At 40.7% G+C, this 27,174-nt stretch overlaps 2 long non-coding RNA genes across 2 annotated transcripts; both read right to left on the minus strand.

Annotated features, from left to right (window-relative positions):
* Positions 1 to 3,469: 3,469 nt before the first annotated feature.
* Positions 3,470 to 20,114, minus strand: LOC122811846. Its single transcript, XR_006366304.1, has 7 exons — positions 20,075 to 20,114; positions 17,311 to 17,447; positions 14,543 to 14,679; positions 11,777 to 11,913; positions 9,006 to 9,142; positions 6,238 to 6,374; positions 3,470 to 3,608 (listed from the first exon to the last, which is right to left on the minus strand). It is a non-coding gene; the product is annotated as an uncharacterized LOC122811846 (long non-coding RNA).
* A 15-nt stretch (positions 20,115 to 20,129) lies between these two features.
* Positions 20,130 to 25,761, minus strand: LOC122811849. Its single transcript, XR_006366305.1, has 3 exons — positions 25,608 to 25,761; positions 22,841 to 22,977; positions 20,130 to 20,211 (listed from the first exon to the last, which is right to left on the minus strand). It is a non-coding gene; the product is annotated as an uncharacterized LOC122811849 (long non-coding RNA).
* Positions 25,762 to 27,174: the final 1,413 nt, after the last annotated feature.

Raw genomic sequence — 27,174 nt, forward strand, 5'->3', positions numbered from 1 at the left:
GTCAGGAGAGATGATAGTGGCAGTGTTAGAGGAGATGGTGAAGTTTAAAGGGGGGGTCCTGGATGTGGGGGTGAAGAGGAGGAGTTTAGTTTTTTTAGCATTTAGTAAGAGGAATCGACTAGAGAACCATGTTTCGACGGTATTAAAGACTTTTGAGTATGAGATCTAAGTTCTGAGGTGGATGATGCAGAGCAGATGAGTGTAGAATCATCAGCATATTGAATGCAAGTAGCTTGAGGGATTATATTTTGGAGATCATTAATGAAGAGGGAAAAGAGAAGTGGGCCGAGAATAGAGCCTTGAGGAACTCCGATAGAAACAGGCAAAAGAGAAGAGATGTGGTTATTCCAGAGAACAGCTTGTTTTCTGTTAGTGAGATAAGAAGTAAACCATCTAATGGCAGGGATATCAAAAGATAGGGATTCAAGAGTATTGATTAATAAAGAGTGATTAACCATATCGAATGCTTTGGAGAGGTCAATGAAGATGGCAGAAGAGAGTAGGTTGTTGTTACGGTTCCGGTTAATAGTGTCTATGAAGGAAAGGAGGGCAGTAGTAGTACTATGATATGGTCTGAAGCCATGTTGACAGTTGGCTATGATGTTGTGGAGAGAGAGAGGTGTTGTACAAGCTGATGGTGTATACATTTCTCCATTATTTTGGCCAATGGAGAAAGGAGAGCAATAGGTCTATAGTTAGAGTAGTCAATGGAGTTACCCCCTTTATGGAGTGGGATGATGTGAGAGACCTTCCATAAATCAGGGATGATACCTTCTTTGATTGTCCTATTTATGAGAATAGAAATAGGATATGCGATAGCCTTGGCAGCTTTTTGTAGAAAGAGTGAAGGTAACTTGTCAGCAGAGGGGGTACAAGGTTTTAGTTTGAGAAGGAGTCTGTGTATGTAAGATGTAGCGATAGGATGTAGAGAGAATTTAAAGGCAGAGTTTATAAAGTTACAAGTTGGGTGTGAGTTATTAGCGTTCAATTGATTAGCAAGAGCTTGTATAGTTTCAGTGAAAAAAGAGTTAAAAGCATCTGCAGTTTGTTGAGGGGTATCAGGATCAGCATTAAGTGGGGAAGGTGTTTTAGAACTGCCTGGGGAGAGGAGTCTATTGACTGAAGACCAGAAAAGTTTTGAATTGTTATGGTGAGTTTGTTGTAGATTGAAGTAGAATTTCTTTTTATCAGCTATTATTGCCTTTTTGGTTAGATTTCTAAGCTGGCGGAAGTGTAGAAGATCAGGGTTATTTCTGTGTGATCTCCATGCGGCCCAGACTTTATTTCTAGTGAGAATAAGTTTTTTGGTATCATGGGAGAGCCAGGGGGCAGCATTAGATTTAATTCTAATGCTACATTCAGGAGCATGTAAGTCAAGAATGGATAAAAAAGTAGAGTTAAAGTATATTACTGCATTTTCAAGAGGGAGTGTTTTTAAGGGGTTCCAATTACATGCAGTAAGTTCAGACTGAAACAGTTCTGGATTGAAGTGTTTGACGGTGCGTATGTTTCTTGTAATGCAGGGGTTTACACAATCAGCCTTTTCCCTTGTTATGAATGTTAAGGAGTGATCGCTAACATCATCTGGCAAAGTTCCTACTTTGTAACTATCTTTGACTTTATTTATAAGAATCCAGTCTAAAATGCTTTCTCTATTACTATGTTTGTTGAGCCTAGTAGTTGAAGTAATGGTTTGGATAAAACCATGGAGGTTGATATGAGAAGAAGGATTATCAGCAGTAATGCTATTCCAGTCTATGTTCAGGTCACCTAGGATGATAGTTTCTTGGGGATATGTGGCAGATATCCAGCTAAGGTAATTTTCGAGGATTGGTATGTTATTACCAGGTGGTAGGTATATACATATAATATAAAGGGATTTTTTGGAATTTAATTGGAGTTTAGAAATGATTGCTTCTACCTTGCTATCTTGAGTTGGAGAGGCAGGAAGGGTAGTAATATTTAGATGATTTTTATAAAGAATTGCAACTCCACCACCTTTATGGTTGGGACGGTCAAGTCTTACCATATTGTAGCCTTGGGGAGTAATCTCAGTGTCTTTAGTGGAGGGCTTTAGCCAGGTCTCAGAGATGCAGAGAATGTCAAATGAGTGTAAATGAAGGAGGGAATGCATGTAGGGTATTTTGTTGTTTATGCTTTGGGTATTAAGATGTCCTATTAGGAAGGTGTTATTGAGTTTGGGTATGGACATTAGGGGAGAGGAGAAAGTTGGACCAGGGTTAGGGTGGATATCTCCAGCTTGAAGGTTAAGAATGATAGGTTTCATAGTGAGGTTCCATTTTAGAAAGGTTAGAAATTTAGTTTTGTTATCAGAAGGCAAGACATATTTGAGATGTGACAGTCGGTGGAATCTAGGTAGTTGATAGTTAGGGGTAGAAGAGGTATATGGATATGAATTTAGAGGATTGAGCAATGTTGTAGTGTGTTTATGTGGATTGAAAGGTTGGACATACAATGGTTTCTCATAGAGGATAGGAGGTAAATTGAGCATAGGGTGGAAACTAGTAGGGTAGAGAGTACAATCTGGGTTGGCAGGTAAGGAGCCATAGAGGAAGTAGAAGTGTTTGTGAAAGGTAAGAGAAGTATGAGAGGATAAAGTAAAAAGGTGTATTTTATTGTAGAGTAGAAGTATAGAACAATGTAGGAAAGAAAAGAGATAGGTGTAAAACAGAGATAGAAGTACAATACAAGAGGTAAGTCTTAGTGTAAAAGGAGTATAATAAGGAGGTGTAAGTGGAAGAAATAAAGGGTAGAAATAGATAGAATAAGTGTGAGTATATGGCTGAGAAAGGGAAAGGGTGGGTGTGGTAGGAAGTTAGAGTGGGAAGGAGGAGGATTGGATGATTAGAGTAGGGGGTGTGTCCAGGGAGCTTTAAGTTTAGGACCCCTGGGGGTGGGTGGGAATTGGGGGTAGGGAGGGGAGCGGAGTGAGCCCGCAGGGCGAACGGAGCGGGTAGAAACAGGTAGTCAGATGGTTAGACAAGAAACAATCAGCAGAGCTAGATACTGAGGATAAGATTGGAAGTGAGGAGTAGGTAAGAGCAGAGATAAGCACGGAGTCTGAGATGGAGAAGGCTACAGACAGTAGTAATACGGGTAAGGAGAGAGTATAAGGTAAGGTCTGGGAGGTCCAAAAGTTAGTTAAGGAAAACAAGAGAGCAGAAGGTAAAACAAGAGGTGAAAGCTGGTAAAGGGTGCCACCTAGTGGCTGGGTCCACTATTGCAGGTGAGATAGAGGGGGAGTAAGCTAGTAATAGAACTGGGAGGGGTGACTGCAAGAAATAGGAGATGTAGTGAAGGTAAGGAGGCAGGTGATAGTAGTGCAAGAGGGGGGTAGAGACTGCTGGCTGTCCTGGCCTAATGCCTAAGTTATAACCCTTAAAGGGTTTGGTACAAAGGTATACAATAGTTCACAATGTTCTTAGCACGTTATGGAGACCAGTGACATACTTTCTTATTTTTCTTGAAACAGGATGCAGGGAAATTAAGCTGTTAGATGCCACTGAAGTGATTCTGATAGGATTCTTTCCACAGGCAAGTTGGTTTCAAGAGACTAGTGCAGGTAATAGCACAGGAGGAATATGGAACTGAGAGGAGGGAGAAAGAGACAAAGTGGTGTAGGGGAGGGAAAAAAAAAAAGAGTTAGCAATTATAAAGGTAGGACTGGTACTACTTCACAGTAGAAAACAAACACAGACATAGATTGCAAGCAAATACTTATTCCCTTAGGAGTAGCAGCAATAGATGTAACATTTAAACCAACATTTCAGCAAATCAATGTTGTAGCATGTCACAGCAGATAGCATAGACACTAAACATATAAAGCAAGCATGTAAATATTCCCTTAGAAATAGTAGCAGTAAATATTACATTTAAACCAGCCATACAGCACATTAATACTAAAACAGGACACTGTTTCCAGGCTCAGAAGGACTACCATCTACATGTAGGATCTCAGCTATAAAGCATACCCTATTTATTAATAGCAATCTTAAAATCAGCAGTTAAAAACAAGCAATAATATAGCTAAGCTTTGTTGATAGGTTCAGCAAATCATTTATCATATTTGATATGTAATCTATAATAAGAAGGTTACTACAGAAAAATACAATACAGTAGATAAAGTCCGGTATAGGACAGTGCCAGACTATAGAGGTATAGGATGCAGCAATAAAGTAAGCACAACACCATGAGGAGTCTCTGCTAGGTTGCCTGGTCCCTTAAAAGCTAAAAGAAGCATTAAAGTTATAATGCGAGTATGCCAGCAGTAGCGGTTCAGCTCTAGGAACCAATCCAACTATTCAGAGCAATTATGAGACCAGCTGTATGTAAAAATAAGAAAAGTTAACTTCAAACTGTTTTATTTGGAGAGAGCAGGGCAAACGACACGTTCAGAGTGTCTCGGCTTAGCTAGCGCAATTATCAAAAGCCGTTTGCTGGTTTAGCACAGGCAGTTTAATGTAAGCGTGCTCAGAACGGCTCCACATGGAAGGCGCCTCTCCAAACACCTTCCATGGGCTAAAAACAGTCAACGTGACCACCACTAGCAGTTTTCACATTCACTGCGAGCAGTTATCGTCAGATATGCTCGGAAGGGCTTCCTGTGAGTGGCGTTGGACCCAATAACCTTAAACTGGCTTAAATAGTGAAAAAAGCCGTTAATACGGCTAAACCAAGCATTCAACTATAGGCGAAGTCAAATATGGCTCCACGCAGGATGCGTTGTATTGAAAAGCCTTTTCACGTGTACAGTAAGGAGTTACGTTCAGGCATCAACTAAGAGCTCTGAGAGATTAGCGTACTACTAAAAGCCTTGAAATGGCTTAGATCAAATAATTAAATAAAAACAAAGCCGTTTACATGGCTAAAACATACATTTAACTGTGGGCATAAGCAATAGTAGCTCCTTGAGATAGGCAAAAAGCCTTTAAGAGGCATAGATCAAGTAACTAAATACAAACAAAGTCTAAAAACATACATTTAACTGTGGGCATATGTAATAGTGGCTCCTTGAGATTAGCGTTGTTCAGAAGCCTTTAACAGGCGTAGTTCAGATAACAGATTACAAGAAAGCCGTTTACACGGTTTAAACCAAATGCCTAGCTTTGGGCATACGCGATAGTGGCTCCACGTGGGAGGCATACAGCTAAAAGCCGATTATGGAGCAGAAAGCAGGTCACTGAGTACAGGACGCTCAGAAATGCTTCCGCAAGGGTTACAGACTACAGATATGCAGCAACAGAATTAAAAAACAATTTCCAAAGAGTATAACAACTAAAGGCACACAGTTACTAAATGCAATCTTTTGGGAAGAGGTAACAACATTCAACAGCTAACATATAAGAAGTATAATAACTATAAGGGTACATATGTAGACAATTCCACTTAGCAGGACAAAAATAGCATCAGGTAGCTACTACATACCAAGGCAGAAGACGCTGGGACAGGAGCAGACAGCAGTCAGGGCTTTACCAAGATATTAAAGATGGCGCCACACTAGACCAAGGGTATTTATGGGATACAAGGGATAAAAAAGATGGAAGTGGGAGGAGATAAAGGTGAGGGACAGGTACAGCTGGGAGGGGCAAGAGAAGATTCACAGCAGACTAATAGACATACGACAGTAAAGAGCAGAAAAGTAGAGGTTTAATGTATGAGGGACATGGGTTAGGAAATAAAAGACGAAGCATACAAGGAAAGTGGGTATAATGGAAAGAGGGTAGAAACAGGTAGTCAGATGGTTAGACAAGAAACAATCAGCAGAGCTAGATACTGAGGATAAGATTGGAAGTGAGGAGTAGGTAAGAGCAGAGATAAGCACGGAGTCTGAGATGGAGAAGGCTACAGACAGTAGTAATAAGGGTAAGGAGAGAGTATAAGGTAAGGTCTGGGAGGTCCAAAAGTTAGTTAAGGAAAACAAGAGAGCAGAAGGTAAAACAAGAGGTGAAAGCTGGTAAAGGGTGCCACCTAGTGGCTGGGTCCACTATTGCAGGTGAGATAGAGGAGGAGTAAGCTAGTTATAGAACTGGGAGGGGTGACTGCAAGAAATAGGAGATGTAGTGAAGGTAAGGAGGCAGGTGATAGTAGTGCAAGAGGGGGGTAGAGACTGCTGGCTGTCCTGGCCTAATGCCTAAGTTATAACCCTTAAAGGGTTTGGTACAAAGGTATACAATAGTTCACAATGTTCTTAGCAGGTTATGGAGACCAGTGACATACTTTCTTATTTTTCTTGAAACAGGATGCAGGGAAATTAAGCTGTTAGATGCCACTGAAGTGATTCTGATAGGATTCTTTCCACAGGCAAGTTGGTTTCAAGAGACTAGTGCAGGTAATAGCACAGGAGGAATATGGAACTGAGAGGAGGGAGAAAGAGACAAAGTGGTGTAGGGGAGGGAAAAAAAAAGAGTTAGCAATTATAAAGGTAGGACTGGTACTACTTCACAGTAGAAAACAAACACAGACATAGATAGCAAGCAAATACTTATTCCCTTAGGAGTAGCAGCAATAGATGTAACATTTAAACCAACATTTCAGCAAATCAATGTTGTAGCATGTCACAGCAGATAGCATAGACACTAAACATATAAAGCAAGCATGTAAATATTCCCTTAGAAATAGTAGCAGTAAATATTACATTTAAACCAGCCATACAGCACATTAATACTAAAACAGGACACTGTTTCCAGGCTCAGAAGGACTACCATCTACATGTAGGATATCAGCTATAAAGCATACCCTATTTATTAATAGCAATCTTAAAATCAGCAGTTAAAAACAAGCAATAATATAGCTAAGCTTTGTTGATAGGTTCAGCAAATCATTTATCATATTTGATATGTAATCTATAATAAGAAGGTTACTACAGAAAAATACAATACAGTAGATAAAGTCCGGTATAGGACAGTGCCAGACTATAGAGGTATAGGATGCAGCAATAAAGTAAGCACAACACCATGAGGAGTCTCTGCTAGGTTGCCTGGTCCCTTAAAAGCTAAAAGAAGCATTAAAGTTATAATGCGAGTATGCCAGCAGTAGCGGTTCAGCTCTAGGAACCAATCCAACTATTCAGAGCAATTATGAGACCAGCTGTATGTAAAAATAAGAAAAGTTAACTTCAAACTGTTTTATTTGGAGAGAGCAGGGCAAACGACACGTTCAGAGTGTCTCGGCTTAGCTAGCGCATTATCAAAAGCCGTTTGCTGGTTTAGCACAGGCAGTTTAGTGTAAGCGTACTCAGAACGGCTCCACATGGAAGGCGCCTCCAAAACCTTCCATGGGCTAAAAACAGTCAACGTAACCACCACTAGCAGTTTTCACATTCACTGCGAGCAGTTATCGTCAGATATGCTCGGAAGGGCTTCCTGTGAGTGGCGTTGGACCCAATAACCTTAAACTGGCTTAAATAGTGCAAAAAGCCATTAATACGGCTAAACCAAGCATTCAACTATAGGCGAAGTCAAATATGGCTCCACGCAGGATGCGTTGTATTGAAAAAAGCCTTTTTCACGTGTACAGTAAGGAGTTACGTTCAGGCATCAACTAAGAGCTCTGAGAGATTAGCGTACTACTAAAAGCCTTTAAATGGCTTAGATCAAATAATTAAATAAAAACAAAGCCGTTTACACGGCTAAAACATACATTTAACTGTGGGCATAAGCAATAGTAGCTCCTTGAGATAGGCAAAAAGCCTTTAAGAGGCGTAGATCAAGTAACTAAATACAAACAAAGTCGTTACTAAAATATACATTTAACTGTGGGCATATGTAATAGTGGCACCTTGAGATTAGCGTTGTTCAGAAGCCTTTAACAGGCGTAGTTCAGATAACAGATTACAAGAAAGCCGTTTACACGGTTTAAACCAAATGCCTAGCTTTGGGCATACGCGATAGTGGCTCCACGTGGGAGGCATACAGCTAAAAGCCGATTATGGAGCAGAAAGCAGGTCACTGAGTACAGGACGCTCAGAAATGCTTCCGCAAGGGTTACAGACTACAGATATGCAGCAACAGAATTAAAAAACAATTTCCAAAGAGTATAACAACTAAAGGCACACAGTTACTAAATGCAATCTTTTGGGAAGAGGTAACAACATTCAACAGCTAACATATAAGAAGTATAATAACTATAAGGGTACATATGTAGACAATTCCACTTAGCAGGACAAAAATAGCATCAGGTAGCTACTACATACCAAGGCAGAAGACGCTGGGACAGGAGCAGACAGCAGTCAGGGCTTTACCAAGATATTAAAGATGGCGCCACACTAGACCAAGGGTATTTATGGGATACAAGGGATAAAAAAGATGGAAGTGGGAGGAGATAAAGGTGAGGGACAGGTACAGCTGGGAGGGGCAAGAGAAGATTCACAGCAGACTAATAGACATACGACAGTAAAGAGCAGAAAAGTAGAGGTTTAATGTATGAGGGACATGGGTTAGGAAATAAAAGACGAAGCATACAAGGAAAGTGGGTATAATGGAAAGAGGGTAGAAACAGGTAGTCAGATGGTTAGACAAGAAACAATCAGCAGAGCTAGATACTGAGGATAAGATTGGAAGTGAGGAGTAGGTAAGAGCAGAGATAAGCACGGAGTCTGAGATGGAGAAGGCTACAGACAGTAGTAATAAGGGTAAGGAGAGAGTATAAGGTAAGGTCTGGGAGGTCCAAAAGTTAGTTAAGGAAATCAAGAGAGCAGAAGGTAAAACAAGAGGTGAAAGCTGGTAAAGGGTGCCACCTAGTGGCTGGGTCCACTATTGCAGGTGAGATAGAGGGGGAGTAAGCTAGTTATAGAACTGGGAGGGGGTGACTGCAAGAAATAGGAGATGTAGTGAAGGTAAGGAGGCAGGTGATAGTAGTGCAAGAGGGGGGTAGAGACTGCTGGCTGTCCTGGCCTAATGCCTAAGTTATAACCCTTAAAGGGTTTGGTACAAAGGTATACAATAGTTCACAATGTTCTTAGCAGGTTATGGAGACCAGTGACATACTTTCTTATTTTTCTTGAAACAGGATGCAGGGAAATTAAGCTGTTAGATGCCACTGAAGTGATTCTGATAGGATTCTTTCCACAGGCAAGTTGGTTTCAAGAGACTAGTGCAGGTAATAGCACAGGAGGAATATGGAACTGAGAGGAGGGAGAAAGAGACAAAGTGGTGTAGGGGAGGGAAAAAAAAAAAGAGTTAGCAATTATAAAGGTAGGACTGGTACTACTTCACAGTAGAAAACAAACACAGACATAGATTGCAAGCAAATACTTATTCCCTTAGGAGTAGCAGCAATAGATGTAACATTTAAACCAACATTTCAGCAAATCAATGTTGTAGCATGTCACAGCAGATAGCATAGACACTAAACATATAAAGCAAGCATGTAAATATTCCCTTAGAAATAGTAGCAGTAAATATTACATTTAAACCAGCCATACAGCACATTAATACTAAAACAGGACACTGTTTCCAGGCTCAGAAGGACTACCATCTACATGTAGGATATCAGCTATAAAGCATACCCTATTTATTAATAGCAATCTTAAAATCAGCAGTTATAAAACAAGCAATAATATAGCTAAGCTTTGTTGATAGGTTCAGCAAATCATTTATCATATTTGATATGTAATCTATAATAAGAAGGTTACTACAGAAAAATACAATACAGTAGATAAAGTCCGGTATAGGACAGTGCCAGACTATAGAGGTATAGGATGCAGCAATAAAGTAAGCACAACACCATGAGGAGTCTCTGCTAGGTTGCCTGGTCCCTTAAAAGCTAAAAGAAGCATTAAAGTTATAATGCGAGTATGCCAGCAGTAGCGGTTCAGCTCTAGGAACCAATCCAACTATTCAGAGCAATTATGAGACCAGCTGTATGTAAAAATAAGAAAAGTTAACTTCAAACTGTTTTATTTGGAGAGAGCAGGGCAAACGACACGTTCAGAGTGTCTCGGCTTAGCTAGCGCAATTATCAAAAGCCGTTTGCTGGTTTAGCACAGGCAGTTTAATGTAAGCGTGCTCAGAACGGCTCCACATGGAAGGCGCCTCTCCAAAAACCTTCCATGGGCTAAAAACAGTCAACGTAACCACCACTAGCAGTTTTCACATTCACTGCGAGCAGTTATCGTCAGATATGCTCGGAAGGGCTTCCTGTGAGTGGCGTTGGACCCAATAACCTTAAACTGGCTTAAATAGTGAAAAAAGCCGTTAATACGGCTAAACCAAGCATTCAACTATAGGCGAAGTCAAATATGGCTCCACGCAGGATGCGTTGTATTGAAAAAAGCCTTTTTCACGTGTACAGTAAGGAGTTACGTTCAGGCATCAACTAAGAGCTCTGAGAGATTAGCGTACTACTAAAAGCCTTGAAATGGCTTAGATCAAATAATTAAATAAAAACAAAGCCGTTTACACGGCTAAAACATACATTTAACTGTGGGCATAAGCAATAGTAGCTCCTTGAGATAGGCAAAAAGCCTTTAAGAGGCATAGATCAAGTAACTAAATACAAACAAAGTCTAAAAATATACATTTAACTGTGGGCGTGTGTAATAGTGGCTCCTTGAGATTAGCGTTGTTCAGAAGCCTTTAACAGGCGTAGTTCAGATAACAGATTACAAGAAAGCCGTTTACACGGTTTAAACCAAATGCCTAGCTTTGGGCATACGCGATAGTGGCTCCACGTGGGAGGCATACAGCTAAAAGCCGATTATGGAGCAGAAAGCAGGTCACTGAGTACAGGACGCTCAGAAATGCTTCCGCAAGGGTTACAGACTACAGATATGCAGCAACAGAATTAAAAAACAATTTCCAAAGAGTATAACAACTAAAGGCACACAGTTACTAAATGCAATCTTTTGGGAAGAGGTAACAACATTCAACAGCTAACATATAAGAAGTATAATAACTATAAGGGTACATATGTAGACAATTCCACTTAGCAGGACAAAAAATAGCATCAGGTAGCTACTACATACCAAGGCAGAAGACGCTGGGACAGGAGCAGACAGCAGTCAGGGCTTTACCAAGATATTAAAGATGGCGCCACACTAGACCAAGGGTATTTATGGGATACAAGGGATAAAAAAGATGGAAGTGGGAGGAGATAAAGGTGAGGGACAGGTACAGCTGGGAGGGGCAAGAGAAGATTCACAGCAGACTAATAGACATACGACAGTAAAGAGCAGAAAAGTAGAGGTTTAATGTATGAGGGACATGGGTTAGGAAATAAAAGACGAAGCATACAAGGAAAGTGGGTATAATGGAAAGAGGGTAGAAACAGGTAGTCAGATGGTTAGACAAGAAACAATCAGCAGAGCTAGATACTGAGGATAAGATTGGAAGTGAGGAGTAGGTAAGAGCAGAGATAAGGAGGGAGTCTGAGATGGAGAAGGCTACAGACAGTAGTAATAAGGGTAAGGAGAGAGTATAAGGTAAGGTCTGGGAGGTCCAAAAGTTAGTTAAGGAAAACAAGAGAGCAGAAGGTAAAACAAGAGGTGAAAGCTGGTAAAGGGTGCCACCTAGTGGCTGGGTCCACTATTGCAGGTGAGATAGAGGGGGAGTAAGCTAGTTATAGAACTGGGAGGGTGACTGCAAGAAATAGGAGATGTAGTGAAGGTAAGGAGGCAGGTGATAGTAGTGCAAGAGGGGGGGTAGAGACTGCTGGCTGTCCTGGCCTAATGCCTAAGTTATAACCCTTAAAGGGTTTGGTACAAAGGTATACAATAGTTCACAATGTTCTTAGCAGGTTATGGAGACCAGTGACATACTTTCTTATTTTTCTTGAAACAGGATGCAGGGAAATTAAGCTGTTAGATGCCACTGAAGTGATTCTGATAGGATTCTTTCCACAGGCAAGTTGGTTTCAAGAGACTAGTGCAGGTAATAGCACAGGAGGAATATGGAACTGAGAGGAGGGAGAAAGAGACAAAGTGGTGTAGGGGAGGGAAAAAAAAAAAGAGTTAGCAATTATAAAGGTAGGACTGGTACTACTTCACAGTAGAAAACAAACACAGACATAGATAGCAAGCAAATACTTATTCCCTTAGGAGTAGCAGCAATAGATGTAACATTTAAACCAACATTTCAGCAAATCAATGTTGTAGCATGTCACAGCAGATAGCATAGACACTAAACATATAAAGCAAGCATGTAAATATTCCCTTAGAAATAGTAGCAGTAAATATTACATTTAAACCAGCCATACAGCACATTAATACTAAAACAGGACACTGTTTCCAGGCTCAGAAGGACTACCATCTACATGTAGGATATCAGCTATAAAGCATACCCTATTTATTAATAGCAATCTTAAAATCAGCAGTTAAAAACAAGCAATAATATAGCTAAGCTTTGTTGATAGGTTCAGCAAATCATTTATCATATTTGATATGTAATCTATAATAAGAAGGTTACTACAGAAAAATACAATACAGTAGATAAAGTCCGGTATAGGACAGTGCCAGACTATAGAGGTATAGGATGCAGCAATAAAGTAAGCACAACACCATGAGGAGTCTCTGCTAGGTTGCCTGGTCCCTTAAAAGCTAAAAGAAGCATTAAAGTTATAATGCGAGTATGCCAGCAGTAGCGGTTCAGCTCTAGGAACCAATCCAACTATTCAGAGCAATTATGAGACCAGCTGTATGTAAAAATAAGAAAAGTTAACTTCAAACTGTTTTATTTGGAGAGAGCAGGGCAAACGACACGTTCAGAGTGTCTCGGCTTAGCTAGCGCAATTATCAAAAGCCGTTTGCTGGTTTAGCACAGGCAGTTTAATGTAAGCGTGCTCAGAACGGCTCCACATGGAAGGCGCCTCTCCAAAAACCTTCCATGGGCTAAAAACAGTCAACGTAACCACCACTAGCAGTTTTCACATTCACTGCGAGCAGTTATCGTCAGATATGCTCGGAAGGGCTTCCTGTGAGTGGCGTTGGACCCAATAACCTTAAACTGGCTTAAATAGTGCAAAAAGCCATTAATACGGCTAAACCAAGCATTCAACTATAGGCGAAGTCAAATATGGCTCCACGCAGGATGCGTTGTATTGAAAAAGCTTTTTCACGTGTACAGTAAGGAGTTACGTTCAGGCATCAACTAAGAGCTCTGAGAGATTAGCGTACTACTAAAAGCCTTGAAATGGCTTAGATCAAATAATTAAATAAAAACAAAGCCGTTTACACGGCTAAAACATATATTTAACTGTGGGCATAAGCAATAGTAGCTCCTTGAGATAGGCAAAAGCCTTTAAGAGGCGTAGATCAAGTAACTAAATACAAACAAAGTCTAAAAACATACATTTAACTGTGGGCATATGTAATAGTGGCTCCTTGAGATTAGCGTTGTTCAGAAGCCTTTAACAGGCGTAGTTCAGATAACAGATTACAAGAAAGCCGTTTACACGGTTTAAACCAAATGCCTAGCTTTGGGCATACGCGATAGTGGCTCCACGTGGGAGGCATACAGCTAAAAGCCGATTATGGAGCAGAAAGCAGGTCACTGAGTACAGGACGCTCAGAAATGCTTCCGCAAGGGTTACAGACTACAGATATGCAGCAACAGAATTAAAAAACAATTTCCAAAGAGTATAACAACTAAAGGCACACAGTTACTAAATGCAATCTTTTGGGAAGAGGTAACAACATTCAACAGCTAACATATAAGAAGTATAATAACTATAAGGGTACATATGTAGACAATTCCACTTAGCAGGACAAAAATAGCATCAGGTAGCTACTACATACCAAGGCAGAAGACGCTGGGACAGGAGCAGACAGCAGTCAGGGCTTTACCAAGATATTAAAGATGGCGCCACACTAGACCAAGGGTATTTATGGGATACAAGGGATAAAAAAGATGGAAGTGGGAGGAGATAAAGGTGAGGGACAGGTACAGCTGGGAGGGGCAAGAGAAGATTCACAGCAGACTAATAGACATACGACAGTAAAGAGCAGAAAAGTAGAGGTTTAATGTATGAGGGACATGGGTTAGGAAATAAAAGACGAAGCATACAAGGAAAGTGGGTATAATGGAAAGAGGGTAGAAACAGGTAGTCAGATGGTTAGACAAGAAACAATCAGCAGAGCTAGATACGGAGGATAAGATTGGAAGTGAGGAGTAGGTAAGAGCAGAGATAAGCACGGAGTCTGAGATGGAGAAGGCTACAGACAGTAGTAATAAGGGTAAGGAGAGAGTATAAGGTAAGGTCTGGGAGGTCCAAAAGTTAGTTAAGGAAATCAAGAGAGCAGAAGGTAAAACAAGAGGTGAAAGCTGGTAAAGGGTGCCACCTAGTGGCTGGGTCCACTATTGCAGGTGAGATAGAGGGGAGTAAGCTAGTTATAGAACTGGGAGGGGTTGACTGCAAGAAATAGGAGATGTAGTGAAGGTAAGGAGGCAGGTGATAGTAGTGCAAGAGGGGGGTAGAGACTGCTGGCTGTCCTGGCCTAATGCCTAAGTTATAACCCTTAAAGGGTTTGGTACAAAGGTATACAATAGTTCACAATGTTCTTAGCAGGTTATGGAGACCAGTGACATACTTTCTTATTTTTCTTGAAACAGGATGCAGGGAAATTAAGCTGTTAGATGCCACTGAAGTGATTCTGATAGGATTCTTTCCACAGGCAAGTTGGTTTCAAGAGACTAGTGCAGGTAATAGCACAGGAGGAATATGGAACTGAGAGGAGGGAGAAAGAGACAAAGTGGTGTAGGGGAGGGAAAAAAAAAAAAGAGTTAGCAATTATAAAGGTAGGACTGGTACTACTTCACAGTAGAAAACAAACACAGACATAGATAGCAAGCAAATACTTATTCCCTTAGGAGTAGCAGCAATAGATGTAACATTTAAACCAACATTTCAGCAAATCAATGTTGTAGCATGTCACAGCAGATAGCATAGACACTAAACATATAAAGCAAGCATGTAAATATTCCCTTAGAAATAGTAGCAGTAAATATTACATTTAAACCAGCCATACAGCACATTAATACTAAAACAGGACACTGTTTCCAGGCTCAGAAGGACTACCATCTACATGTAGGATATCAGCTATAAAGCATACCCTATTTATTAATAGCAATCTTAAAATCAGCAGTAAAAACAAGCAATAATATAGCTAAGCTTTGTTGATAGGTTCAGCAAATCATTTATCATATTTGATATGTAATCTATAATAAGAAGGTTACTTCAGAAAAATACAATACAGTAGATAAAGTCCGGTATAGGACAGTGCCAGACTATAGAGGTATAGGATGCAGCAATAAAGTAAGCACAACACCATGAGGAGTCTCTGCTAGGTTGCCTGGTCCCTTAAAAGCTAAAAGAAGCATTAAAGTTATAATGCGAGTATGCCAGCAGTAGCGGTTCAGCTCTAGGAACCAATCCAACTATTCAGAGCAATTATGAGACCAGCTGTATGTAAAAATAAGAAAAGTTAACTTCAAACTGTTTTATTTGGAGAGAGCAGGGCAAACGACACGTTCAGAGTGTCTCGGCTTAGCTAGCGCAATTATCAAAAGCTGTTTGCTGGTTTAGCACAGGCAGTTTAATGTAAGCGTGCTCAGAACGGCTCCACATGGAAGGCGCCTCTCCAAAAACCTTCCATGGGCTAAAAACAGTCAACGTAACCACCACTAGCAGTTTTCACATTCACTGCGAGCAGTTATCGTCAGATATGCTCGGAAGGGCTTCCTGTGAGTGGCGTTGGACCCAATAACCTTAAACTGGCTTAAATAGTGCAAAAAGCCGTTAATACGGCTAAACCAAGCATTCAACTATAGGCGAAGTCAAATATGGCTCCACGCAGGATGCGTTGTATTGAAAAAAGCCTTTTTCACGTGTACAGTAAGGAGTTACGTTCAGGCATCAACTAAGAGCTCTGAGAGATTAGCGTACTACTAAAAGCCTTGAAATGGCTTAGATCAAATAATTAAATAAAAACAAAGCCGTTTACATGGCTAAAACATACATTTAACTGTGGGCATAAGCAATAGTAGCTCCTTGAGATAGGCAAAAAGCCTTTAAGAGGTGTAGATCAAGTAACTAAATACAAACAAAGTCTAAAAATATACATTTAACTGTGGGCGTGTGTAATAGTGGCTCCTTGAGATTAGCGTTGTTCAGAAGCCTTTAACAGGCGTAGTTCAGATAACAGATTACAAGAAAGCCGTTTACACGGTTTAAACCAAATGCCTAGCTTTGGGCATACGCGATAGTGGCTCCACGTGGGAGGCATACAGCTAAAAGCCGATTATGGAGCAGAAAGCAGGTCACTGAGTACAGGACGCTCAGAAATGCTTCCGCAAGGGTTACAGACTACAGATATGCAGCAACAGAATTAAAAAACAATTTCCAAAGAGTATAACAACTAAAGGCACACAGTTACTAAATGCAATCTTTTGGGAAGAGGTAACAACATTCAACAGCTAACATATAAGAAGTATAATAACTATAAGGGTACATACGTAGACAATTCCACTTAGCAGGACAAAAAATAGCATCAGGTAGCTACTACATACCAAGGCAGAAGACGCTGGGACAGGAGCAGACAGCAGTCAGGGCTTTACCAAGATATTAAAGATGGCGCCACACTAGACCAAGGGTATTTATGGGATACAAGGGATAAAAAAGATGGAAGTGGGAGGAGATAAAGGTGAGGGACAGGTACAGCTGGGAGGGGCAAGAGAAGATTCACAGCAGACTAATAGACATACGACAGTAAAGAGCAGAAAAGTAGAGGTTTAATGTATGAGGGACATGGGTTAGGAAATAAAAGGCAAGCATACAAGGAAAGTGGGTATAATGGAAAGAGGGTAGAAACAGGTAGTCAGATGGTTAGACAAGAAACAATCAGCAGAGCTAGATACTGAGGATAAGATTGGAAGTGAGGAGTAGGTAAGAGCAGAGATAAGCACGGAGTCTGAGATGGAGAAGGCTACAGACAGTAGTAATAAGGGTAAGGAGAGAGTATAAGGTAAGGTCTGGGAGGTCCAAAAGTTAGTTAAGGAAAACAAGAGAGCAGAAGGTAAAACAAGAGGTGAAAGCTGGTAAAGGGTGCCACCTAGTGGCTGGGTCCACTATTGCAGGTGAGATAGAGGGGAAGTAAGCTAGTTATAGAACTGGGAGGGTGACAGCAAGAACTAGGAGATGTAGTGAAGGTAAGGAGGCAGGTGATAGTAGTGCAAGAGGGCGGTAGAGACTGCTGGCTGTCCTGGCCTAATGCCTAAGTTATAACCCTTAAAGGGTTTGGTACAAAGGTATACAATAGTTCACAATGTTCTTTGCAGGTTATGGAGACCAGTGACATACTTTCTTATTTTTCTTGAAACAGGATGCAGGGAAATTAAGCTGTTAGATGCCACTGAAGTGATTCTGATAGGATTCTTTCCACAGGCAAGTTGGTTTCAAGAGACTAGTGCAGGTAATAGCACAGGAGGAATATGGAACTGAGAGGAGGGAGAAAGAGACAAAGTGGTGTAGGGGAGGGAAAAAAAAAGAGTTAGCAATTATAAAGGTAGGACTGGTACTACTTCACAGTAGAAAACAAACACAGACATAGATAGCAAGCAAATACTTATTCCCTTAGGAGTAGCAGCAATAGATGTAACATTTAAACCAACATTTCAGCAAATCAATGTTGTAGCATGTCACAGCAGATAGCATAGACACTAAACATATAAAGCAAGCATGTAAATATTCCCTTAGAAATAGTAGCAGTAAATATTACATTTAAACCAGCCATACAGCACATTAATACTAAAACAGGACACTGTTTCCAGGCTCAGAAGGACTACCATCTACATGTAGGATATCAGCTATAAAGCATACCCTATTTATTAATAGCAATCTTAAAATCAGCAGTTAAAACAAGCAATAATATAGCTAAGCTTTGTTGATAGGTTCAGCAAATCATTTATCATATTTGATATGTAATCTATAATAAGAAGGTTACTACAGAAAAATACAATACAGTAGATAAAGTCCGGTATAGGACAGTGCCAGACTATAGAGGTATAGGATGCAGCAATAAAGTAAGCACAACACCATGAGGAGTCTCTGCTAGGTTGCCTGGTCCCTTAAAAGCTAAAAGAAGCATTAAAGTTATAATGCGAGTATGCCAGCAGTAGCGGTTCAGCTCTAGGAACCAATCCAACTATTCAGAGCAATTATGAGACCAGCTGTATGTAAAAATAAGAAAAGTTAACTTCAAACTGTTTTATTTGGAGAGAGCAGGGCAAACGACACGTTCAGAGTGTCTCGGCTTAGCTAGCGCAATTATCAAAAGCCGTTTGCTGGTTTAGCACAGGCAGTTTAATGTAAGCATGCTCAGAACGGCTCCACATGGAAGGCGCCTCTCCAAAAACCTTCCATGGGCTAAAAACAGTCAACGTAACCACCACTAGCAGTTTTCACATTCACTGCGAGCAGTTATCGTCAGATATGCTCGGAAGGGCTTCCTGTGAGTGGCGTTGGACCCAATAACCTTAAACTGGCTTAAATAGTGCAAAAAGACGTTAATACGGCTAAACCAAGCATTCAACTATAGGCGAAGTCAAATATGGCTCCACGCAGGATGTGTTGTATTGAAAAAAGCCTTTTTCACGTGTACAGTAAGGAGTTACGTTCAGGCATCAACTAAGAGCTCTGAGAGATTAGCGTACTACTAAAAGCCTTGAAATGGCTTAGATCAAATAATTAAATAAAAACAAAGCCGTTTACACGGCTAAAACATACATTTAACTGTGGGCATAAGCAATAGTAGCTCCTTGAGATAGGCAAAAAGCCTTTAAGAGGCGTAGATCAAGTAACTAAATACAAACAAAGTCTAAAAATATACATTTAACTGTGGGCGTGTGTAATAGTGGCTCCTTGAGATTAGCGTTGTTCAGAAGCCTTTAACAGGCGTAGTTCAGATAACAGATTACAAGAAAGCCGTTTACGGTTTAAACCAAATGCCTAGCTTTGGGCATACGCGATAGTGGCTCCACGTGGGAGGCATACAGCTAAAAGCCGATTATGGAGCAGAAAGCAGGTCACTGAGTACAGGACGCTCAGAAATGCTTCCGCAAGGGTTACAGACTACAGATATGCAGCAACAGAATTAAAAAACAATTTCCAAAGAGTATAACAACTAAAGGCACACAGTTACTAAATGCAATCTTTTGGGAAGAGGTAACAACATTCAACAGCTAACATATAAGAAGTATAATAACTATAAGGGTACATACGTAGACAATTCCACTTAGCAGGACAAAAATAGCATCAGGTAGCTACTACATACCAAGGCAGAAGACGCTGGGACAGGAGCAGACAGCAGTCAGGGCTTTACCAAGATATTAAAGATGGCGCCACACTAGACCAAGGGTATTTATGGGATACAAGGGATAAAAAAGATGGAAGTGGGAGGAGATAAAGGTGAGGGACAGGTACAGCTGGGAGGGGCAAGAGAAGATTCACAGCAGACTAATAGACATACGACAGTAAAGAGCAGAAAAGTAGAGGTTTAATGTATGAGGGACATGGGTTAGGAAATAAAAGACGAAGCATACAAGGAAAGTGGGTATAATGGAAAGAGGGTAGAAACAGGTAGTCAGATGGTTAGACAAGAAACAATCAGCAGAGCTAGATACTGGGATAAGATTGGAAGTGAGGAGTAGGTAAGAGCAGAGATAAGCACGGAGTCTGAGATGGAGAAGGCTACAGACAGTAGTAATAAGGGTAAGGAGAGAGTATAAGGTAAGGTCTGGGAGGTCCAAAAGTTAGTTAAGGAAAACAAGAGAGCAGAAGGTAAAACAAGAGGTGAAAGCTGGTAAAGGGTGCCACCTAGTGGCTGGGTCCACTATTGCAGGTGAGATAGAGGGGGAGTAAGCTAGTTATAGAACTGGGAGGGGGTGACTGCAAGAAATAGGAGATGTAGTGAAGGTAAGGAGGCAGGTGATAGTAGTGCAAGAGGGGGGTAGAGACTGCTGGCTGTCCTGGCCTAATGCCTAAGTTATAACCCTTAAAGGGTTTGGTACAAAGGTATACAATAGTTCACAATGTTCTTAGCAGGTTATGGAGACCAGTGACATACTTTCTTATTTTTCTTGAAACAGGATGCAGGGAAATTAAGCTGTTAGATACCACTGAAGTGATTCTGATAGGATTCTTTCCACAGGCAAGTTGGTTTCAAGAGACTAGTGCAGGTAATAGCACAGGAGGAATATGGAACTGAGAGGAGGGAGAAAGAGACAAAGTGGTGTAGGGGAGGGAAAAAAAAAGAGTTAGCAATTATAAAGGTAGGACTGGTACTACTTCACAGTAGAAAACAAACACAGACATAGATAGCAAGCAAATACTTATTCCCTTAGGAGTAGCAGCAATAGATGTAACATTTAAACCAACATTTCAGCAAATTAATATTGTAGCATGTCACAGCAGATAGCATAGACACTAAACATATAAAGCAAGCATGTAAATATTCCCTTAGAAATAGTAGCAGTAAATATTACATTTAAACCAGCCATACAGCACATTAATACTAAAACAGGACACTGTTTCCAGGCTCAGAAGGACTACCATCTACATGTAGGATATCAGCTATAAAGCATACCCTATTTATTAATAGCAATCTTAAAATCAGCAGTTAAAAACAAGCAATAATATAGCTAAGCTTTGTTGATAGGTTCAGCAAATCATTTATCATATTTGATATGTAATCTATAATAAGAAGGTTACTACAGAAAAATACAATACAGTAGATAAAGTCCGGTATAGGACAGTGCCAGACTATAGAGGTATAGGATGCAGCAATAAAGTAAGCACAACACCATGAGGAGTCTCTGCTAGGTTGCCTGGTCCCTTAAAAGCTAAAAGAAGCATTAAAGTTATAATGCGAGTATGCCAGCAGTAGCTGTTCAGCTCTAGGAACCAATCCAAATATTCAGAGCAATTATGAGACCAGCTGTATGTAAAAATAAGAAAAGTTAACTTCAAACTGTTTTATTTGGAGAGAGCAGGGCAAACGACACGTTCAGAGTGTCTCGGCTTAGCTAGCACAATTATCAAAAGCCGTTTGCTGGTTTAGCACAGGCAGTTTAATGTAAGCGTGCTCAGAACGGCTCCACATGGAAGGCGCCTCTCCAAAAACCTTCCATGGGCTAAAAACAGTCAACGTAACCACCACTAGCAGTTTTCACATTCACTGCGAGCAGTTATCGTCAGATATGCTCGGAAGGGCTTCCTGTGAGTGGCGTTGGACCCAATAACCTTAAACTGGCTTAAATAGTGCAAAAAGCCGTTAATACGGCTAAACCAAGCATTCAACTATAGGCGAAGTCAAATATGGCTCCACGCAGGATGCGTTGTATTGAAAAAAGCCTTTTTCACGTGTACAGTAAGGAGTTACGTTCAGGCATCAACTAAGAGCTCTGAGAGATTAGCGTACTACTAAAAGCCTTGAAATGGCTTAGATCAAATAATTAAATAAAAACAAAGCCGTTTACACGGCTAAAACATACATTTAACTGTGGGCATAAGCAATAGTAGCTCCTTGAGATAGGCAAAAAGCCTTTAAGAGGCGTAGATCAAGTAACTAAATACAAACAAAGTCTAAAAATATACATTTAACTGTGGGCATGTGTAATAGTGGCTCCTTGAGATTAGCGTTGTTCAGAAGCCTTTAACAGGCGTAGTTCAGATAACAGATTACAAGAAAGCCGTTTACACGGTTTAAACCAAATGCCTAGCTTTGGGCATACGCGATAGTGGCTCCACGTGGGAGGCATACAGCTAAAAGCCGATTATGGAGCAGAAAGCAGGTCACTGAGTACAGGACGCTCAGAAATGCTTCCGCAAGGGTTACAGACTACAGATATGCAGCAACAGAATTAAAAAACAATTTCCAAAGAGTATAACAACTAAAGGCACACAGTTACTAAATGCAATCTTTTGGGAAGAGGTAACAACATTCAACAGCTAACATATAAGAAGTATAATAACTATAAGGGTACATACGTAGACAATTCCACTTAGCAGGACAAAAAATAGCATCAGGTAGCTACTACATACCAAGGCAGAAGACGCTGGGACAGGAGCAGACAGCAGTCAGGGCTTTACCAAGATATTAAAGATGGCGCCACACTAGACCAAGGGTATTTATGGGATACAAGGGATAAAAAAGATGGAAGTGGGAGGAGATAAAGGTGAGGGACAGGTACAGCTGGGAGGGGCAAGAGAAGATTCACAGCAGACTAATAGACATACGACAGTAAAGAGCAGAAAAGTAGAGGTTTAATGTATGAGGGACATGGGTTAGGAAATAAAAGACGAAGCATACAAGGAAAGTGGGTATAATGGAAAGAGGGTAGAAACAGGTAGTCAGATGGTTAGACAAGAAACAATCAGCAGAGCTAGATACTGAGGATAAGATTGGAAGTGAGGAGTAGGTAAGAGCAGAGATAAGCACGGAGTCTGAGATGGAGAAGGCTACAGACAGTAGTAATAAGGGTAAGGAGAGAGTATAAGGTAAGGTCTGGGAGGTCCAAAAGTTAGTTAAGGAAAACAAGAGAGCAGAAGGTAAAACAAGAGGTGAAAGCTGGTAAAGGGTGCCACCTAGTGGCTGGGTCCACTATTGCAGGTGAGATAGAGGGGAGTAAGCTAGTTATAGAACTGGGAGGGTGACTGCAAGAAATAGGAGATGTAGTGAAGGTAAGGAGGCAGGTGATAGTAGTGCAAGAGGGGGGTAGAGACTGCTGGCTGTCCTGGCCTAATGCCTAAGTTATAACCCTTAAAGGGTTTGGTACAAAGGTATACAATAGTTCACAATGTTCTTAGCAGGTTATGGAGACCAGTGACATACTTTCTTATTTTTCTTGAAACAGGATGCAGGGAAATTAAGCTGTTAGATGCCACTGAAGTGATTCTGATAGGATTCTTTCCACAGGCAAGTTGGTTTCAAGAGACTAGTGCAGGTAATAGCACAGGAGGAATATGGAACTGAGAGGAGGGAGAAAGAGACAAAGTGGTGTAGGGAGGGAAAAAAAAGAGTTAGCAATTATAAAGGTAGGACTGGTACTACTTCACAGTAGAAAACAAACACAGACATAGATAGCAAGCAAATACTTATTCCCTTAGGAGTAGCAGCAATAGATGTAACATTTAAACCAACATTTCAGCAAATCAATGTTGTAGCATGTCACAGCAGATAGCATAGACACTAAACATATAAAGCAAGCATGTAAATATTCCCTTAGAAATAGTAGCAGTAAATATTACATTTAAACCAGCCATACAGCACATTAATACTAAAACAGGACACTGTTTCCAGGCTCAGAAGGACTACCATCTACATGTAGGATATCAGCTATAAAGCATACCCTATTTATTAATAGCAATCTTAAAATCAGCAGTTAAAAACAAGCAATAATATAGCTAAGCTTTGTTGATAGGTTCAGCAAATCATTTATCATATTTGATATGTAATCTATAATAAGAAGGTTACTACAGAAAAATACAATACAGTAGATAAAGTCCGGTATAGGACAGTGCCAGACTATAGAGGTATAGGATGCAGCAATAAAGTAAGCACAACACCATGAGGAGTCTCTGCTAGGTTGCCTGGTCCCTTAAAAGCTAAAAGAAGCATTAAAGTTATAATGCGAGTATGCCAGCAGTAGCGGTTCAGCTCTAGGAACCAATCCAACTATTCAGAGCAATTATGAGACCAGCTGTATGTAAAAATAAGAAAAGTTAACTTCAAACTGTTTTATTTGGAGAGAGCAGGGCAATCGACACGTTCAGAGTGTCTCGGCTTAGCTAGCGCAATTATCAAAAGCCGTTTGCTGGTTTAGCACAGGCAGTTTAATGTAAGCGTGCTCAGAACGGCTCCACATGGAAGGCGCCTCTCCAAAAACCTTCCATGGGCTAAAAACAGTCAACGTAACCACCACTAGCAGTTTTCACATTCACTGCGAGCAGTTATCGTCAGATATGCTCGGAAGGGCTTCCTGTGAGTGGCGTTGGACCCAATAACCTTAAACTGGCTTAAATAGTGCAAAAAGCCGTTAATACGGCTAAACCAAGCATTCAACTATAGGCGAAGTCAAATATGGCTCCACGCAGGATGCGTTGTATTGAAAAAAGCCTTTTTCACGTGTACAGTAAGGAGTTACGTTCAGGCATCAACTAAGAGCTCTGAGAGATTAGCGTACTACTAAAAGCCTTGAAATGGCTTAGATCAAATAATTAAATAAAAACAAAGCCGTTTACACGGCTAAAACATACATTTAACTGTGGGCATAAGCAATAGTAGCTCCTTGAGATAGGCAAAAAGCCTTTAAGAGGCGTAGATCAAGTAACTAAATACAAACAAAGTCTAAAAATATACATTTAACTGTGGGCGTGTGTAATAGTGGCTCCTTGAGATTAGCGTTGTTCAGAAGCCTTTAACAGGCGTAGTTCAGATAACAGATTACAAGAAAGCCGTTTACACGGTTTAAACCAAATGCCTAGCTTTGGGCATACGCGATAGTGGCTCCACGTGGGAGGCATACAGCTAAAAGCCGATTATGGAGCAGAAAGCAGGTCACTGAGTACAGGACGCTCAGAAATGCTTCGCAAGGGTTACAGACTACAGATATGCAGCAACAGAATTAAAAAACAATTTCCAAAGAGTATAACAACTAAAGGCACACAGTTACTAAATGCAATCTTTTGGGAAGAGGTAACAACATTCAACAGCTAACATATAAGAAGTATAATAACTATAAGGGTACATACGTAGACAATTCCACTTAGCAGGACAAAAAATAGCATCAGGTAGCTACTACATACCAAGGCAGAAGACGCTGGGACAGGAGCAGACAGCAGTCAGGGCTTTACCAAGATATTAAAGATGGCGCCACACTAGACCAAGGGTATTTATGGGATACAAGGGATAAAAAAGATGGAAGTGGGAGGAGATAAAGGTGAGGGACAGGTACAGCTGGGAGGGGCAAGAGAAGATTCACAGCAGACTAATAGACATACGACAGTAAAGAGCAGAAAAGTAGAGGTTTAATGTATGAGGGACATGGGTTAGGAAATAAAAGACGAAGCATACAAGGAAAGTGGGTATAATGGAAAGAGGGTAGAAACAGGTAGTCAGATGGTTAGACAAGAAACAATCAGCAGAGCTAGATACGGAGGATAAGATTGGAAGTGAGGAGTAGGTAAGAGCAGAGATAAGCACGGAGTCTGAGATGGAGAAGGCTACAGACAGTAGTAATAAGGGTAAGGAGAGAGTATAAGGTAAGGTCTGGGAGGTCCAAAAGTTAGTTAAGGAAAACAAGAGAGCAGAAGGTAAAACAAGAGGTGAAAGCTGGTAAAGGGTGCCACCTAGTGGCTGGGTCCACTATTGCAGGTGAGATAGAGGGGGAGTAAGCTAGTTATAGAACTGGGAGGGGGTGACTGCAAGAAATAGGAGATGTAGTGAAGGTAAGGAGGCAGGTGATAGTAGTGCAAGAGGGGGGGTAGAGACTGCTGGCTGTCCTGGCCTAATGCCTAAGTTATAACCCTTAAAGGGTTTGGTACAAAGGTATACAATAGTTCACAATGTTCTTAGCAGGTTATGGAGACCAGTGACATACTTTCTTATTTTTCTTGAAACAGGATGCAGGGAAATGAAGCTGTTAGATGCCACTGAAGTGATTCTGATAGGATTCTTTCCACAGGCAAGTTGGTTTCAAGAGACTAGTGCAGGTAATAGCACAGGAGGAATATGGAATTTCTTATTTTTCTTGAAACAGGATGCAGGGAAATGAAGCTGTTAGATGCCACTGAAGTGATTCTGATAGGATTCTTTCCACAGGCAAGTTGGTTTCAAGAGACTAGTGCAGGTAATAGCACAGGAGGAATATGGAATTTCTTATTTTTCTTGAAACAGGATGCAGGGAAATTAAGCTGTTAGATGCCACTGAAGTGATTCTGATAGGATTCTTTCCACAGGCAAGTTGGTTTCAAGAGACTAGTGCAGGTAATAGCACAGGAGGAATATGGAATTTCTTATTTTTCTTGAAACAGGATGCAGGGAAATTAAGCTGTTAGATGCCACTGAAGTGATTCTGATAGGATTCTTTCCACAGGCAAGTTGGTTTCAAGAGACTAGTGCAGGTAATAGCACAGGAGGAATATGGAATTTCTTATTTTTCTTGAAACAGGATGCAGGGAAATTAAGCTGTTAGATGCCACTGAAGTGATTCTGATAGGATTCTTTCCACAGGCAAGTTGGTTTCAAGAGACTAGTGCAGGTAATAGCACAGGAGGAATATGGAATTTCTTATTTTTCTTGAAACAGGATGCAGGAAATTAAGCTGTTAGATGCCACTGAAGTGATTCTGATAGGATTCTTTCCACAGGCAAGTTGGTTTCAAGAGACTAGTGCAGGTAATAGCACAGGAGGAATATGGAATTTCTTATTTTTCTTGAAACAGGATGCAGGGAAATTAAGCTGTTAGATGCCACTGAAGTGATTCTGATAGGATTCATTCCACAGGCAAGTTGGTTTCAAGAGACTAGTGCAGGTAATAGCACAGGAGGAATATGGAATTTCTTATTTTTCTTGAAACAGGATGCAGGGAAATTAAGCTGTTAGATGCCACTGAAGTGATTCTGATAGGATTCTTTCCACAGGCAAGTTGGTTTCAAGAGACTAGTGCAGGTAATAGCACAGGAGGAATATGGAATTTCTTATTTTTCTTGAAACAGGATGCAGGGAAATTAAGCTGTTAGATGCCACTGAAGTGATTCTGATAGGATTCTTTCCACAGGCAAGTTGGTTTCAAGAGACTAGTGCAGGTAATAGCACAGGAGGAATATGGAATTTCTTATTTTTCTTGAAACAGGATGCAGGGAAATTAAGCTGTTAGATGCCACTGAAGTGATTCTGATAGGATTCTTTCCACAGGCAAGTTGGTTTCAAGAGACTAGTGCAGGTAATAGCACAGGAGGAGTATGGAATTTCTTGAAACAGGATGCAGGGAAATTAAGCTGTTAGATGCCACTGAAGTGATTCTGATAGGATTCTTTCCACAGGCAAGTTGGTTTCAAGAGACTAGTGCAGGTAATAGCACAGGAGGAATATGGAATTTCTTATTTTTCTTGAAACGGGATGCAGGGAAATTAAGCTGTTAGATGCCACTGAAGTGATTCTGATAG

This window comes from Protopterus annectens, chromosome 1.part1, assembly GCF_019279795.1.
Source record: "Protopterus annectens isolate FY-2018-M chromosome 1.part1, PAN1.0, whole genome shotgun sequence".
In the NCBI taxonomy this organism is placed as follows: domain Eukaryota; kingdom Metazoa; phylum Chordata; order Ceratodontiformes; family Protopteridae; genus Protopterus; species Protopterus annectens.